Genomic DNA, 13,824 nt, shown 5'->3' with positions numbered 1-13,824 from the left:
GCTGGTGCGTGGGTTACCGCCGGGGCTGGCGCCCCCTGAGGCCATGGAGCACCCTGAGGCCATGGAGCGGGCCGTTTCCTTGAAGAGGCGAGGAAGTTGCTGCAGATCCAGGACCACGGCAGATCCAGGACCATGGCCGGACAGGTTCTCGGAGGTGCCTTGCTTCCTTCCCGCTAGAATGCGTTCACAGGTGTGCCACGGGCATTTGGGGATAGTGAGAAGGGCGGCCAGAATGGAGGAGCGAGGGAGCCGTTGGGCCAGCGACCATCCTTGAGAACTGACTGACCCGGGCGCCGAGGGGTTTCTAGGCACCCCGTTGTACAGTGCCCGTGTCGTGCACGAAGGCATGCATCACACCTCCGCGGAAGGCCTCTTGAGCACATTAATTTGTGGGGCGGCCAGGTAATTCCAGCTCTTTTAAAAACGTGAACTTCCTCCCACAGGAACTGCTAGAACCTACCTTCCCGCTGGAGGTCAGGTGAGTGACTGCTGACCCCAGGACAGTGCATGTGCTTCCGAAGGCTCCCAGGTCCTGCTGGGGCGCTTCTCTCCCATCAGCGTGATCACTTGGGGGTAGCCCCTTCACTTCCCTCTGCTGGGCCCACTGAAGCCCTTGCTTCCCCCTTCAGGGTTATCCTTGTCAACAGACCTAAAAGCCAAAAGCCACTTCTTCAGGACAACCTGGCCCCAGGCTGACAGAGGGGCATTTCCCGCCCAGAGCTCTGGACTGGACAGGCTGGATGCAGGCTTCAGAGACCATTAGCTGCACCTCTCACTGACACCTACAGTTTGAGAGATGAGAAAATGGGTCCAACCAATTAAACTCACCTTTAAAAAGATAACTCCTCGTGAAAAAATTCAAATATGGAGACATATAGAAAGCACCAAGCCATGAGCACCCAGCCCTGGATCCACCTGCTGCTCACACTTGACATATTTTCTTGTTTATATTTTTATTTGAATCCCTTTATTTTAGATCCTTCAACTTGAATTTCTGAAAGGAAAAAAAAAGGAAGTTCTCATAGCTAGCTATAGCAGCATGATCCCTTGTAACAATTAAAATGACGTCCTACCAACGTCCAATACCGTCTACAGTCAAGCTCCTGCCACTTGCCTGGCTCTGTTCCCACAGCAGGGAGCCAGCAGAGGTGGGGGAGTGACTGTGCAGACCCGGCGTGGACAGACCACTCTGGGTGGCAAGGAGGATGGACTAGGCTGGGGGCATCCTAGGCGACCCAAGGGGAACTCCAGGCACTAACTGTGGGCAGGCACAGGACCAACCAGGAGCCAGGAAGCATTTCAAGGACATGGGGAGGACAAAAGTGACCCTGGCACGTTCAGTTTGGTGGCTGGAGAGACAGTGATACCCTTCCAGGGATGAGGACACAGGATGGGGAGCAAGCGTGGGGTGGAAGTGGTGGCTGGTGAAACCCACGTGCCTGTCCCACAGTCAGACAGAGCAGAGTGGACCCTGCTGTGTGGCCTGCTGCTCAGGGAAGGGCCAGGCTGTGCACATCTGCCTGCTGCCAGGTGAGCTTGGGCCAGGCGAGGGCGTGCGGAGAGGGGGAAGATGGCAGGGAGCATACTGTGCTCCAAAGGCCCGTATGGGAGATGCCCTTCTGTCAGGTCCCCATGTCCCTCACTGATGAGCTCCTTTCCCACCCCACGTCACTTAAGTGAAGGAGGGCATTCGGCAAACATCCACTGAGCATGCGCTGGCTGCTTCCCAGCCCAGTCCATTCTCCGCATCTCCGCCCGGCCCTGTGCTCCTGGAGGCTGGCCCAGGGCTCAGCACTAGAGGTTCCTGCCCATGGGCTTCTACGTGGCCTCGCTTGCGGGACACTAGTAGACTGAAAATGGAAACCGATTGTCTGGCAGAAGGAAGCACGTCTGATTAAGTGCACCCATCTTTACTGTGCCACCCACAGAATTTTCAGAAACAGATCAGGACAAAGAATATTTGCAGTACCCGTAGGCCACTCCTGTCCCTTGGCCACAAGCTGGTGACGGCAAAAACTTGGAGTGAACTTCTGCAAGATTGTGGGGCACTGCTGAGGTCAACTCGAACGTCTTCCCCACCTGTCGACTAATGAGATTGGGTATGGCAGTTAGGAATGGGACCCTGAGGGATCCCGGTGGGTGGGCATGTGGTCAACAAGGCCAGGCTGGAACCCACTCACTGGAGCCCCGGGACTGGCAAGCGCCATGGTGTGGGAGGGTCCTGCAGGAAGCCAGGCGCCACCCTCTGTGGCATTCCGATCACAAGCCCCAGAGCCACGGATGGGAACGAGAGGAGGCCACACTGCCATTCTGCGTGGGGCGGACACTTGCGAGGGTCAAGCCCCCTGGTCTGAGGTCAGACGCACCCTGAGGAGCGTATCCGTGAAGCCCAGCAGGAGAAGCTGAAAAGCCACCTGTTCCTGCCGTGGCCCACTTGAAGTGGAGCCAGGGTGGGTAGGGTAGGGGCAGTTGGAGAGCAGGACTGCAGGAGCCCAGGGTGGGCAGGACACGGCGCAAGGAGGCCTGGTGTTTCTCCAGCCAGCCTACAGGCAGGAGTGCCCTGGAATTCTAAAATGGATGTTAAGGTTTTCACAATTTCTTGCAGTTTGCATCAAAATATTGGACCTGGGGATGTAGCTGAGCACAGCAGCACTTGACTGGCATGCACGAGGCCCTGGGTTCTGTCCCCAGCACCACCAGAAAAACCAACAGAGACCAAAACAAAACCTACAAACCAAACAAACCCCAAACTTCGTATTGAACCTAGTGCCTGTGATATTTAACAGGCCCCTCACACCGTGGGTCATGACCTTTTGGGGTCCAAGACCACCATCTAACGAAGGCTAGAGCCACTTTCTCCATAAAGACTCGGATAACCCACCAACAGTTTGCTAACACTCTGTGGGGTCTGAGCCCCAGGCAGGGAGGTGGCTCCAGCAGAGAGCAGGTCTGCGGGCAGGACCCCGTGGTGCCACATGACTGCTGGGCGCCTGTTTTCCTTCCAAATAGAGGAACAAAGGTGAGGTTCTTTTCTGCTGACTTCAATTTGAGGTTGTTTTCTGTTTCTTTCCAGAGAAAGTGCCCAGAGAACCCTGTGTTTATGGGCTGACCTCAGGCCTTTCCCAACTGGGCAGAAGGGCACAGTGGAACTCTGCTTCCAGCAGGAGCTGAGCCAGCATCGGCCACCACACGTCTGTGGGAGCCAGCCTGCATTTCTCAGTGTCCTGCCCTTTTAAAAAGGTTTTCATAAAAATTTGATAATGTAATACATAGATGCTGCATCATAATTGGCCATTTTTATGAAACCATGGGTAAATCCCAAATCTTGGACTGCCATCACCTTCCTACTTACCTGCTCAGCTTAATCTGAATCCTATGTTTTTTCCCATGCAATATGTGTGTATATATGTGTATTTGCACACACACATATATCACATACACACACTCCCTGTGTGGCACTATTTTACATAGTTTGTTTACATAAATGGTATCATGTCATGTTACTTTTTCATGCAACAACATGTAGCTCTATCAGTACACATGGACTAACTTGTCTTTTTAACCACTGCATAATTTTCCACAGAATGTAATGGCATCATATTTAACCTTTCTCCTCTTGTTGAACATTGGAGATGGTTCCACTTATTCATTAGTATAAACAGTGCTATACTAAGCATTCTCATAAATGCATGGCTGTGTAGCTGGGGCATAACACCAAGAAATGGCATTGTCAGATTTTTAGGATGCATATAGTCAGCCTTTCATATCTGTGGTTTCTATACCCAAGGACTCAACTAATTTTGGATTGAAAATATTTGGAAAAAAAATTGCATCTGTACTGAACATGTAGAGACTCTTCCCTGTCATTAGTCCCTAAACAACAAAGTATAGCAACTGTTTACGTAGTATTTATATGATATCAGGCACTGTAAGTAATCTAGCGATGATTTAAAGTATATAGAGGGATGTGTGTGTGTGTGTTGTATGCAAATACTGCCCCATTTTACAACAATGAACTTGAGCCCCTGCACAGCTTGGAACAGGTCCCCAGGACACAGAAGAACCACTGACCACCACCGAGTGAGTGTGCGGTCCTCTGCCCGTTTCTGGCACTGGGATTGCGCCCAGGGATGCTTGGCCACTGAGCCCTTTCTACTTGATGATTTTTGAGATGGGATCTGGCTAAGTTAGTGAGACTGATCTCCACCATGTGACTCTCCTTGCACTACCTCCTGAGCAGCTGGGTTTACAGCTGTGTCCACCACAACCGGCTCTGCAGTTTTTGAAGGTTCCTAAGAATATCCCAGGGCGTGGGCCTGGGTGGTGTGGCAGCCCCTATCCCCGTGGAACCCTGGCAGCTGATCCTGAGTTGGGCTGAAGGAGCACTGCTTCAATGCCCTCTTCTCCCGGGTACCGCACTGTCTTCAGATTCAAACGTAACAGCTGCGGCTCATGCATCCTTTCGAACTTCTGCCTTGAAGCTTACAGCAGTCACTGGGTGCCACCTTTTCTTATCCTTTTTGCTTCCACTTCTTCCCAGTACTGGGGGTTGAACCCAGGACCTCCTGCATGCTAGACAAGGGCTCCACCTCTGGGTCACAGCCCCAACTCTCTTAAGTTTTATTTTGAGACAGGGTCTCACTAAGTGGCTGAGGCTGGCCTTGAACTTGTGATGCTCCTGCCTCAGCCTCCGGAGTTACTACGGTTACAGGAGTGGTCACTGCACCGACTTTGTCTATTCTTTATTAAAGATGTTAAAAAAGAAACCATCAATACCGGCAAAGGTGCAATAAAGTAGGAATTTGTACGTTGGATGGCGGGAGTATTAATCGTTCCACTTCTTTGGCAAGTAATCTGGGAATGTGTCACAAACATGAAAACGGACCTTAGTGTTTGCTCTGGTAGTTCCAGTTCAGACCCTGTTCAGGCAACTGGAGACACCATTTAGAGGGGTCTTGTCTTCCTGCTGGATTTATTAGTGAGTTTCCTACAGAATGGGAACCCAGGAGGGGCGGGTCAAGGTTGCAGTACCGGGCTCCTCTGCTGGGTGCTGGGTGCACAGTTGTGGCTGGGGTTCCTCTGTGGGCATCTGCATCTGCTCCCGGGTCTGCAGCCTCTGCGGCCTCCAGCCTCCAGCTGGGGTCCCTGCCCTCCCTGCTGCCTCCCCTTTCCCTCTTCATGTCCCATCTTTACCCTGCCCGCCTGCTTTGGCCTTCACAGGAACCCTGTGGGGACACCGGGCCAAGCGGCCAGCCTGGGCCGAGAAGCAGGTGGCAGAGGTCCGGGGATGGCAGACATCGGGCTGCGGCAGACATAGGGCTGCGATGTGTGCAGGGCTTCCTGGAGTCAACCCGCTTCCCAGGGCACACCTTTCTGAGCGCTCAGGGTGCTCTTTCCGTGCTGGGGGTGCACAGGGAAACCCTCCCTTTTGAGGTGGGGCGGGCAAGCTCCCAGGGCATCTCCAGGTCAGAACAGAAAGGACCGGGTGGAAAGGAGGGGTTTGACCTTTGGGGAAGATGCATGTAAAAAAAGTAACGAATGGAGCATTTTGTTTTAAGTTTTTGCACTTTATAAGTTAGTAAGCATATTTATCAAATGATGTATCTCAATTCAATGTCCAAATTTCAGAAAAAGAGAGGCTTTCTTTTTTTAAAAAAGTACTTTTAGTTGTAGCTGGACATAATGCCTTTATTTTATTTATTTTTATGTGGTGCTGAGGATCGAACCCAGTGCCTCACACATGCTAGGCAAGCGCTCTGCCACTGAGCCACGACCCCAGCCCCCAAAAGAGAGGCTTTCATAAAATAGAAATTGTGCTGGGGCTGGGAACGGAGCTGATGGTAGAGCCCTTGCCCGGCCTGCAGGAGGCCCTGGTTTCTCCAAGCCGGGGTGGAGGGCGTGGGTGGAGGCCAGAACCATCTCCACTCCTCTCCTGACACCCAGGACTGGCCTAGGCCACCCTACAGTCAAAGCCTTTCGTGACAGCAGAATCCCAAGGCTCATGTGAAGAGGCGAAATTTGCTTGAAGGAGAAAGAATGTCAGGAAGCCATTAAGGAAGGGGACTAGGGACTGCCTTCCTGAGTGGCCTCGGCCGTGAAGTAGCTTTTTGTCATTTCGAAGTGTATCCTGGGTAGGGAAGCTCGGTGGCAGGGCTCTTGCCCAGCAGGCACAAGACCCAGGTTCCCATCCCCAGCACTGCAAAAAAAAAAAAAAGAAACTATAATAAATCCTAATGATTGTCTTCCTCAGTTCCCCCACTTTTTTCTATCAAATTTGCAATTTCTAATGATTATTAGGCACATGGATCCAATGAATCAGTCTGTAAAAATTGCCAAAAGTAGAAGAAGAAAGGGAAAAAGGGAGGAAGAAAGGGTCACTGCTTCTTGTGTGTGAACTTGAACTTGATCATACAATGTTCTCTTTACCCATGTAAAGTGAAAGGGAAGAACTAAATAAGGCCTTGTTTAAAAAAATAAAAAAAACAACTCTTAGGCACTACTTATAACGTCTCAGGGAAATCCTGTGGACTAAGCTGGAATTATCTGTAGTACTGAGACATCCCTTGTCCCTTGTACCTACACACATGCACATGTGTGCCACGCACACACTCTCACAGGTCACAACAGATCTCAGCATTGCACACAGGAGCCCATCTCTCTAAGAGTCTCAGGAAACCACGAGCAGCCTCTGCCTCAGTGAACGGGACTGGGAACAGGAGAGACAAAATGGAGAGGAAATTGAATTTTTTTCTATAACCCTTCATTCCTTTTAATGTAAACCAATACAAAATATTAACTGACCATTTTTAAACAAGTAGATCAGGAAGCTCTTCAGTTCTTCTGTGTAAACATATAAACATAAACGTGAGCAGTTCTGTGGAAAGAGGTCTTCTTGAACAAACGGGGCTGGAGTGACCACAGAGTCCTATATAAAAAGCTTGGTCCCCATCTTACAACTGGGAAGACTAATTCAGGACAGATCACCGGTCTCAACATCAGATGCAGAAACATACAGCTTCCAGACAGGACAGGGGGCCATCTCCCAACTGAGGGTAGATGAAGATGTTTTGGACCATAAAACAAAAAGCCATAAAACGAAAGGTAAACTGGATTTCATTACATTTAAAATGTCTGCTTATCCATCAAATGATAATCTTAAGAAACAGACTAGTCATGCTGTAAATTGGGGAAAACGTTTACAGAAAATATATCTGAAAAAGGAATAGAACAATAAACAACCAAAATTTAAAACAGAAAAGGGACTTAAATAGTGTGTCACGACATACGAAGGGCTGGTTAACGGGTGAAGGGTACTTGACCTCTGTAGTCCCAGTGGCTTGGGAGGCTGAGGCAGGAGGATGCTTGAGCCAGGAGCTCGCAGCCACCCTGGGTCACCTGGGCAACACCTTGCCCAAAAAGGCCTGTGAGACCTTGTTCCAAAAAAAAAAAAAAAAAAAAAAAAGCAGGCCCCCTGGCTGTCCTGGGCTGTGGCTCAGGGGTGGAGCACTTGCCTGCCGTGCTTGAGGTCCTGGTCTAGCCCTCAGCACCCCAGCCAACGTGGTAAAGCCCCCGTGACTGGCAGTCTCACGTGCAAGCAATTACCTGAAAGGCCTGAAGGTGGGACCTCAAACACTTGTACATCAAGTTCACAGTGGCAAGAGGTAGAAGCAAGGTGAGAGTCCACCCATAGACGAAGGGGCCTTCAAAACCTGGTGGTAAGTACAATAGGGCATCACCCAGCCTTAGAAAGCAACAAGGCTTTGGCACCCGCTACCCCGGGCTGAACTTTGATGACACCATGCTCGTTAACAAGCCCTGCACAAAGGACAGACACTGCACCGTCCCACCTGCAGTGGTACCCGCCGTAGTCACATCCATGGAGGAAGGATGCACCCAGGCTGGCGGAGGCGGGGCAGGAAGAACGGGCACTGCTCAGCGGCCCAGGGTCGCTATTTGGGTTGGTGAACATTCTGGAAGAGAGCGGTGGTGGGGACGGCATGACACCCTGAAGGTAGTTCAGCGTGAATGCCCCAACCAGCTGTGCGCCAAGAGGTTGTTACGCTGGCGCTAAGATGCCAGTTCTCCAGTGCTGTCCCAGCTGAGATCCTCACAGGGACTTTTCCCTTCAGAAGTCAACGGCTGAGTCTGAACTTTATATGGAAAAGCAAAGGATCTTGAAGAATTTTCAAAAAGAACAAACCTGAAGGGCTTCCCGAGCTCCGGATGTCTTAAACCTCCAGGAGCGGAGCCAGCGGGCGAAAGGCCGTAAATGTAGGGCAACGTAGAAGAAAGCGGGGTCCAGAAAGAACCGGGGCGAAACCCGGACCATCCTTGCCCAGTGATACCGCAACGGTGGGTATCCTATGGAAACGAACTGTGTGCCACGCGTAATATTCACTCAAATGGGTCACAAACCAAAACATACGACACAAAACTAGAGAAAGTTCTAGAAGCTAACATAGGAGAAACATGTTTTTGTCCTTCAATTAGGCAGGGACTTCTTAGCTACCATACTATAGTTACTATCCATAAAAGAAAAAAATGGATACATTGAACTTCATCGAAATTAAGAATGTTTTGGGCTGGGGTTGTAGCTCAGTGGTGGAGTGCTTGTCTCGTATATATGAGGCACTGGGTTCCATCCTCAGCACCACATAAAGATAAATAAGTTAGTTACTGTATCTACAACTAAAAACATTTTTTAAAAAATTAAGAATATTTTAAATGCTTAATTTATTCTTTAGTGTAAATATTAATGTGTTGATAATTATAATTTTTAAAATTTGCTTATGTAATTACACAATTATAAATTATATAATTTTATAATTTTAATTTTAATTTTAAAAACATCTGTTCTTCAAAGGAATTGCAAAGGGAATGAAATCAAAAGTCACAGATTTGGAGAAAAAAATCTGCAAATCACATACCTGGCACACTGACTTCTACCCACAGTATTAGGGTCTCAAACTCTAGGGTAAGAAAACAAACAGCCCAATGTAAAGTGAGAAGATGTGAATAGGTAGTTCACTGAAGGCCACAATCCACGTGCAACAAGCCCATGGGCAGATGGTCAACACTATTAACCATTCAGAAATACAGATTAAAACCCTAATGAGATGACACCCACGAGAGGTATCAACTAAAACTAACCCTGAGAGGCCCTGAGAGCTGGGTGCCGCCAAGGGTGCAGCAGAGCTGGGTCACTTTCCAACGGGACTGAGCGTGGTCATTCCTCACAGCCCAACCTTCCCCACGACCGCCCAGCAGTTCCTCTTCCAGGTACCTGCTGGCCTCAAACAAGACCTACTCACACAAGAGGCTGCATTCATCACGGCCCCCACCCAGAAGCACCTGCCACGCCTCCCTGGGAAACCTGCAACCCACGGCTGGAGCTGTAAAATGGACTACTGCTCCCGCTGGAAGCAGCACGCACTGGAAGACGGAGGAAGCAGTGGATCTCAAGGGCACCCTGCCTAGCGAATGGAGCCAGACTCAAGCTACACATGGGGAGTTCCATTTACATGTCATTCTGGAAAAGGCAAAATATAGGAACAGAGCGGTGGTCACTGGGAGCTGGGCCTGGGGGGAGGGAGCCACCAAGGGGACACATGGCCCCGGGGCTGATGGGCCCGCTGTGCGTCTCCTCTGCGCTGGTGTCACATAGCTGTCCGCGTCTGTCTATGCTGGCAGAAATGTACCTTAAGGAGGGTGAACTTTTAAATGCCCATCATTCCTTCAAAAAAAGGCAGGCAGGGGCACAAAATGGCATGGCCACTTTGGAAATCTCTGGAGGTTTTTAAATACAGTTAAATGCACCTTTATTCCATTTCCCCACAACTGCAATACCCATACGTATTTATCCAGGAGAAATGAAACATTTGTCCACAGAGAGACTTGTGCCAGAGGGTCTGCAGCACCCTCACTCAGAAACAGCGCTACTGCCCGTCACTGATCGGCCAGCGTGGGCAAGTTCATGAGCAGACTGCTATTCTCAATAAAGAGGAGCGAAGGCTGATCTACACCGCACGCTGCAGAGTCAGAGAGGCCAGACACACAGACTGCCTGTCCCTTTATGTGACAGTTGCAAACAGATAAAGTGATCTGTGGGGGAGAAACCAGAACAGAAGGTCACAGACTGGAAAGGACAGCAGAGACTTTGTGGAATTAGGGAGAACACCTACATCTTGATGAGCTTCTGTGGTACAGACATTTGTCAAAAGTCAAACCACGCACTTGAGAGCTATGCCTCGCACTGAGACAGACCCTCAAGGACACAAGGAATGTCCAGGGACAGAGAAAAGGACGGCCTGGGGTGCTGGGCTGAGTGGCAGGGACGTGAGGGAACCTCTAGGGACGATGTAAATGGAAATGCTCATAGCTCACTTGGGACGATCAAGACTCAGTGATCTGAACACGCAAAAACTATGTAATTTATTGCATGTAAACAAAACCCCCAGTATAACAGTATAAGATATCAAATAAATAATGCTGCAGACAGTAAGATCAATGGTCATCCTACTCATAAAATAACTGAATAACGTTTTAGTTGTAGTTAAAAAGCCACCATATAAAATTTGTCATCTTGGCTTTCTTCCAGCCTTTGGGATAGAGGCACGTGGGAGATGACTGCCCCACTGCACAGCTACAGTCCTGGCCGCTAGCGGTGGTCTGTTTTATTGGTGTTCTGTGATCATAGGTAGCAATGGGCTTCCAGTTGCAGACTCAATGCACACAGCAGGACCCTGGAACCTTCCCTTCCCTTCCCCCTCCTCCTGCCCCCTCCTCTCCTGATTTCCCTTCTGTTTTCATGAGCTCTCTCTCCTTCCCACCCCCTTTTCCTCTCTACCTTCCACATAGGAGGAAAAGGATAGGACCCTTGACCCTCTGAGTCTGGCTCATTCTGCATAACGTAACGCCCTCTGGTTCCTTCTGCTTTCCAGCCAGTGACGTGATCCTGTTCTTCATGGCTGCACAGAACTCCCTGCCATCATCCATGCTGAGCATGCGTCAGAATCCCCTTCTGTGTTCCTGGTGTGTACACACCACCTTGGGTTTGTCTGTCCATCTGTCCATGGATGCTCTGGTGGCTTCTACCTCTTGGCTGTTGGGGACAGTGCCTCTGTGAAAATGCAATGCAGCATCATATTCTCTAAGAATAAGAAACTTGGGCTGGGTTGTGACTCAGTGGTAGAGCGCTCGCTAGCATGCATGAGGCCCTGGGTCCAATCCTCAGCACCACGTAAAGAGAAAATAAAGGCATTGTGTCCACTTACAACTAAAACGAAATATTAAAAAGGAAAAGAAAAAAAAAAAAAAAAAAAAAAACCCTGCATAGCACAGTCTGTCACCTTTTCCTCGATTTCTGTGTTGACCTTGCAGCTGACCAGAGAGCCGTCAGAGGCCGGCGCAGGGACGAGACTGACGCCCAGGCCAAGGCGGAATCCCGACGGTGACCCCTGGCCCACAGAGCTCTCCCCAGAGGCTGGCTTGTGTCGGCGGCAGTGGGGAACCTTGGGGTCATTCAAGCAGAGGACGGCAGAGGCCGTGTTCCGCATGTGCCCAGGGACGAGACCCTCTGCCCTGTCTGGAGCGGCGGCCGCAGTGCCCCACGGTCTGCTCGCTGGACCACCGGGACACCCCGGGAGCGAGGCGGGAAGCCGGCCCAGAGAGGGCGCCGCCCAGGGCCCGCCACCAGGGGGCAGTAGACGCCTCCCGAGGGACCCGGCCGGGTTTCAGCGCCGCGGCAGCGCTGTTGGGTGGACCGACCAGCCCCCAGCCACCGGTGTCTCCCTCCGTCCCCACCTTCCGGGCCCATCCCGCATTCTGTGCTCGCCATGGATCCCCCAGGGCCTAATCAGCGAGGCCTCCAGGAGGCCGAGGCCTGAGCGGTCTTTGCTGACCAGCTTGCGCTCTCCGTTAGGCTCAGGACGACGGGGCTGTGGCCGAGGTGGCGCGGTGCCCGGGCTCTTCAGGGCTGCTGACACACGGGCGTCGTGTGGCGTGCCCCAAACGCGTCCCGCGCAGGCGAGCTCACGTGCGTGTGCAGCTCCGCACTGCGCTCAAGCGCCCCACCAGCCTTGGCCTCGATGACTGCTCCATCGCCCCGGGGGTCAGGGAATCGAATGCCTCGCACACCTGAGCTCTGAGGCCCATGGTCCCTGAGGGAAGATGGCCCCGGATTCCGACAGGAGCCCTGTGTCTTGGGGTCATGCCTCTTGGTTACTCTAGTCATGAGCTACCTTGTGGTTGTGGTGGTACTGGATACCAGGCTCACGTCTGCCAGGCAAGTGCTCTGCCACTGAACCATGCACCCAGGCTTTTTCACATTGGGCCTCACTAATTTGCTGATGCTGGTCTCAAACGTGCAATTCTCCTACCTCAGTCTCCCAGGCCGTGGGAATCACAGGTGTGCTACTCCACGCGGTACTGGGCGATCAGAGACCATTGGATTACACCAATAGCAGGTCATCATTTCATATCCTTATATCCCTACATGGGATTGGCCACCAGAAAACCTTTAGCCATCACTCGGTACACTTTAAGTGGACCTGCATCCACCCGGGCCCGCAGCTCGCTCCTTCCTTGCCCAAAGGAGCTCTGCCTGGTCATCTTGAAGAGTCGCCCTGTCTGCAAGATGAAGAGCAAAGTCTCCATGAGGCTCACAAGCCACAAGATCCTCCAGGTGCTGAGCCCAGCCTTGGGGACACGCTCCCCAAATGTCACCTAGGACGACAACCTGTTGATTCTGCACTCACCACACAGGTCCAGGTGACTCCTGTGGTCCCACTGCCCACCTGTTGACTCTGCACTCACCACACACACCAGAACTACACTAGTGTTTCCTGTGGCCTAATAACTTGTCCCTGCTACAGTCTGGATGTGGCTTGTCCTCCTAAAAGTTTGTGTATTGGGTCCTTGGTGTCTGTGTGGTGATGGTTATGATGCAGCCTTTAAGAGACCAGTTAGGGGGTATTGGTTAGGTCCACGGGGGAATATCCTTGAGGGGACTGTGGGACCTGTCCTGCTGCCACAGGTGTGGCCATGTGGTCACTTGCCTGGTATGCATGCCTGCCATTGCTGTCTGCCGTGATGTAATAAGCCAAGGGAGGCCCTCACCAGACCTGTGTCATGCTGTTTGGACTTTCAGTCTTCAAAAGCATGGGCAAAGTAAACCTCTTTTCTTCATAAGAAGCTTTTAGTAACGGCAATGAAAAGCTAATACAATAATCTAACATACTATTTGAATAAATGTTTGTTTTCCTTTGCTTCAAATTGTAAACTTCTCAAGGACAGGGATGATATCTTATTATCAGTAACTGGCATTTAGCTCAGAGTCTCACTACACATCAGGCACTGGTGGTGCAGGCCTGTAATCCTAGTGACTCTGAGGCTGAGGCAGGAGGGTTGCAAGTTCGAAGCCAGCCTCAGCAATTTAGAAACGCCCTGAGCAACTTAGTGAAACCCTGTCTCAACATAAGAAATAAAAAAGGACTGGAGATGTGGTTCAGTGGTGAAGTGCCCTGGGTTCGATCCCTGGTACTAAAAACAACAGTAAGTATAAAATAACAGCATGTGTTTACCACGAGCCTGGGACTTGCCCAGGGACAGGGCTGAGGACTTTCCATCCTGAATGTGCCAACCTGTGTGCCACGGTGGTATGGGACCATTCTGTGGCAAAGGAAACTGGGTCTCAGCAAGTGCAGGCGAGCTCCCTGCCCACCCCTGCTCTGCCTGAAATCAAGGCACACTTTCCCCTGTGAAGGTGTCCCCCATGCGAGACCAGGAAGGGCGTTACGGTGACGCGGGAGGGCACAAAATGAGCAT

At 51.0% G+C, this 13,824-nt stretch overlaps 1 long non-coding RNA gene across 1 annotated transcript; it reads left to right on the top strand.

The window, feature by feature from the left end:
• Window positions 1-388: 388 nt before the first annotated feature.
• LOC306643030 lies at window positions 389-11,184 on the top strand. The gene is made up of 3 exons (XR_013758798.1): window positions 389-478; window positions 3,074-3,262; window positions 10,858-11,184. It is a non-coding gene; the product is annotated as an uncharacterized lncRNA (long non-coding RNA).
• The last annotated feature ends 2,640 nt before the right edge of the window (window positions 11,185-13,824 follow it).

Source organism: Sciurus vulgaris (assembly GCF_902686455.1).
Source record: "Sciurus vulgaris genome assembly, chromosome: 13".
NCBI classification, from domain to species: Eukaryota; Metazoa; Chordata; class Mammalia; order Rodentia; family Sciuridae; genus Sciurus; species Sciurus vulgaris.
This window is presented reverse-complemented; position numbering and strand designations above follow the sequence as displayed.